The sequence below is a fragment of the Oratosquilla oratoria genome, unplaced genomic scaffold (genome assembly GCF_046742065.1).
Source record: "Oratosquilla oratoria isolate Oo_2021 unplaced genomic scaffold, ASM4674206v1 SCAFFOLD57, whole genome shotgun sequence".
In the NCBI taxonomy this organism is placed as follows: Eukaryota; Metazoa; Arthropoda; class Malacostraca; order Stomatopoda; family Squillidae; genus Oratosquilla; species Oratosquilla oratoria.
In genome coordinates this window covers 153,428-157,999 of record NW_027467721.1, presented here as the reverse complement: position 1 = coordinate 157,999, position 4,572 = coordinate 153,428, and positions in this window count along the sequence as shown.

Sequence of the window (4,572 nt, the reverse complement as noted above, 5' to 3'; positions counted from 1 at the left end):
GGGGACCCCCTTTGACTTTTTTTCGCCTTTTGGCTCATTTTGCCTCACCCTCCACCGATATAGCCGCTATCTCGGACACAGGTCGGGGGGCCTGGGATGCCCTCATCTGCATTGCCCACACCAAGTCGGGAAGCACGGTATCAAGGGGCGGGCATAAAACGTCATATGGGGCAACTTACGATCCCTTCCCACGGACAGACCCTGTCGTGTCACCATTCCGCTCTGAAACGCGTCCATGGACCCCCTGGACCACTCTGTACTTGTGGCGGAACTATCTCAAATGCCTCACTTTCGAATTTCCACCAAATTCCCTTGGGGGACCCCCTTTGACTTTTTTCGCCTTTTGGCTCATTTTCCTCACCCTCCACCGATTTAGCCGCTATCACGGACACAGGTCCGGGGGGGCCTGGATGCCCTCATCTGCAATGCCACAACCAGTCGGGCGCACGGTATCAAGGGGCGCGGGCATAAAACGTCTTTCTGGGGCAACTTGCGATCCCTCCCACTGCCAGACCCTTCGTGTCAGCATTCCTCACTGAACGGTCATTGACCCACTTGTCAAGTCTGTAATTGTGGCTCAACTATCCACCAAATGAATCTCTTTCGCATTTCCACAAGCCAAATTGCATGGGGACCCCCTTTGGACTTTTTTCGCCTTTTGGATAATTTCCTCACCCTCCACCGATTTAGCCGCTATCACGGACACAGGTCCGGGGGGGGCCTGGGATGCCCTCATCTGCAATGCCACACCAGTCGGGCGCACAGGTATAATCTTAAGGCGCGGGCATAAACGTCATATGTGGCAACTTTCGATCCCTCCCAAGGCCAGACCCTTCGTGTCACCATTCAGCTCTCTAAGGTCATGGACCCCCTTGTCCAACTCTGTAACTTGTGGAGGAATAACTATCCTCCAAATGCCTCACTTTCGCATTTCCAGCCAAATTCCATGGGGGACCCCCTTTGACTTTTTTCGCCTTTTGGCTCATTTTTCCTCACCCTACACCGATTTAGCCGCTATCACGGATCACAAGGTCGGGGGGGCTTGGGATGCCCTAATCTGCAATTGCCACAACCAGTCGGGCGCACGGGTATCAAGGGCGCGGGCTTAAACGTCATCTGGGGCAACTTTCGATCCCTCCCACGGCCAGACCCTTCGTGTCACCTTTCCGCTCTGAACGGTCATGGACCCCCTGGTCCACTCTGTACTTGTGGCGGAACTATCAAACAAATGCCTCACTTTCGCATTTCCAGCCAAATTCCATTGGGGACGCCCTGTGAACTTTTTAGCCTTATTCCTCAATTTCCTCACCCTCCACCGATTTAGCCGCTATCACGGACACAGGTCCGGGGGGGCCTGGGATGCCCTCATCTGCGAAATGGCCACACCAGTCGGGAGCACGGTATTCAAGGGCGCGGGCATTAAACGTCATTCTGGGGCAACTTTCGATCCCTCCCACGGCCAGACCCTTCGTGTCACCATTCCGCTCTGAACGGTCATGGGCCCCCTGGGACATTTCTGTACTTGTGGCGGAACTATCCACCAAATGCCTCACTTTAGCATTTCCAGCCAAATTCCATTGGGGACCCCCTTTGACATTTTATCCTTTTGGCTCATTTTCCCTCACCCTCCACCGATTTAGCAGCTATCACGGACACAGGTCCGGGGGGGCCTGGGATGCCCTCATCTGCAATGCCACACCAGTCGGGCGCACCGGTATTCAAGGGCGCGGGCTATAAACGTCTCCTGGGGCCAACTTTCGATCCCCTACTCCACGGCCAGACCCCTCGTGTCACCATTCCGCTCTGAACGGTCATGGACCCCCTGGACCACTCTGTACTTGTGGCGGAACTATCCACCAAATGCCTCACTTTTGCATTTCCAGCCAAATTGCATGGGGGACCCCCTTTGACTTTTTTCGCCTTTTGGCTCATTTTCCTCACCCTCCACCGATTTAGCCGCTATCACGGACACAGGTCCGGGGGGGCCTGGGATGCCCTCATCTGCAATGCCACACCAGTCGGGCGCACGGTATCAAGGGCGCGGGCATAAACGTCATCTGGGGCAACTTTCGATCCCTCCAACGTCCAGACCCTTCGAGTCACCATTCCGCTCAGAACGGTCAAGGACCCCCTGGACCACTCTGTACTTGTGGCGGAACTATCCACCAAATGCCTCACTTTCGCATTTCCAGCAAAATTGCATGGGGTAACCCATTTGAATTTTTTCGCCTTTTGTCTCATTTTCCTCTCCCTCCACCGATTTAGCAGCTATCTCGGACACAGGTCCGGGGGGGCCTGGGATGCCCTCATCTGCAATGCCACACCAGTCGGGAGCACGGTAATCAAGGCGCGGGGGCATAAACGTCTTCTGGGGCATACTTTCGATCCCTCACCACGGCCAGACCCTTCGTGTCACCCATTCCGATCTTGAACGGTCATGGACCCCCTGGGATCACTCTGTACTTGTGGCGGAAAACTAACCCACCAAATGCCCACACTTTCGCATTTCCAGCCAAATTGCGTGGGGGACCTCCCCTTTGACTTTTTTCGCCTTTTGGCTCATTTTCCTCACCCTCCTCCTATTTAGCCGCTATCACGGACACAGTTCCGGGGGGTCCTGGGATGCCCTCCTCTGCAATGCCACACCAAGTCGGGCGCTCGGTATCAAGGGCGAGGGCATATACGTCATATGGGGCAACTTTCGTTCCCTCCCACGGCCAGACCCTTCGTGTCACCATTCCGCTCTGAACGGTCATTGACCCCCTGGACCACTCTGTACTTGTGGCGGAAATATCCACCAACTGCCTCACTTTCGCATTTCCAGCCAAATTCCATGGGGACCCCCTTTGACTTTTTTCGCCTTTTGGCTCATTTTCCTCACCCTCCACCGATTTAGCCGCTATCACGGACACAGGTCCGGGGGGGCCTGTGATGCCCTCCACTGCAATGCCACACCAGTCGGGCGCACGGTATCAAGGTCGCGGGCATAAACGTCTTCTGGGGCAACTTTCGATCCCTCCCACGGCCAGACCCTTCGTGTCACCATTCCGCTCTGAACGTTCATGGACCCCCTGGACCACTCTGTACTTGTGGCGGAACTATCCACCAAATGCCTCACTTTCGCATTTCCAGCCAAATTGCATGGGGGACCCCGTTTGACTTTTTTCGCCTTTTGGCTCATTTTATCCTTTCACCCTCCAACGATTTAGCCGCTATCACGGACACAGGTGCGGGGGGGCCTGGGATGCCCTCCACTGCAATGCCACACCAGTCGGGCGCACGGTATCAAGGGCGCGGGCATAAACGTTCATCTGGGGGCAACTTTCGATCCCTCCCACGGCCAGACCCTTCGTGTCACCAATCCGACTCTGAACGGTCATGGACCCCCTGGACCCACTCTGTTTCTTGTGGTGGAACTATCCACCCAAAGCCTCACTTTCGCATTTCCAGCCAAATTCCATGGGGGACCCCCTTTGACTTTTTTCGCCTTTTGGCTCATTTTCCTCACCCTCCACCGATTTAGCACGCTATCACGGTCACAGGTCCGGGGGGGCCTGGGATGCCCTCCACTGCAATGCCACACCAGTCGGGCGCGCGGAATCAAGGGCGCGGGCATAAACGTCATCTGGGGCAACTTTCGATCCCTCCCACGGCCATACCCTTCGTGTCACCATTCCGCTCTCCCCGAACGGTCATGGACCCCCTGGTACCACTCTGTACTTGTGGCGGTACTATCCACCAAATGCCTCACTTTCGCATTTCCAGCCAAATTTCCATGGGGGACCCCCTTTGACTTTTTTCACCTTTTTGGCTCATTTTCCTCACCCTCCACCGATTTAGCCGCTATCACGGCCACAGGTCCGGGGGGGCCTGGGTTGCCCTCCACTGCAATGCCACCACCAGTCGGGGCGCACGGTATCAAGGGCGCGGGCATAAACGTCATCTGGGGCAAACTTTCGATCCCTCCCACGGCCAGACCCTTCGTGTCACCATTCCGCTCTGAAAACGGTCATGGACCCCCTGGACCACTCTGTACTTGTGGCGAACCTATCCACCAAATGCCTCACTTTCGCATTTCCAGCCAAATTGCATGGGGGACCCCCTTTGACTTTTTTCCTCCTTTTGGACTCATTTTCCTCACCCTCCACCGATTTTAGCCGCTATCACGGACCACAGGTCCGGGGGGGCCTGGGATGCCCTCATCTGCAATGCCACACCAGTCGGGCGCTCGGTATCAAGGGCGGGGGCATAAACGTCATCTGGGGCAACTTTCGATCCCTCCCACGGCCAGTCCTTCGGTGGTCACCATTCCGTTACTGAACGGTCATGGACCCCCTGGACCACTCTGTACTTGTGGCGGAACTATCAACCAAGTGCCTCACTTTCGCATTTCCAGCCAAATTCCATGGGGGACCCCCCTTTGACTTTTTTCGCCTTTTAGGCTCATTTTCATCACCCTCCACCGATTTATCCGCATACAGGCACACTTGTCCGGTGTGGTGATGTGATGCCCTCATCTGCAATGCCACACCAGTCGGGCGCACGGTATCAAGGGCGCGGGCATAAACGGCA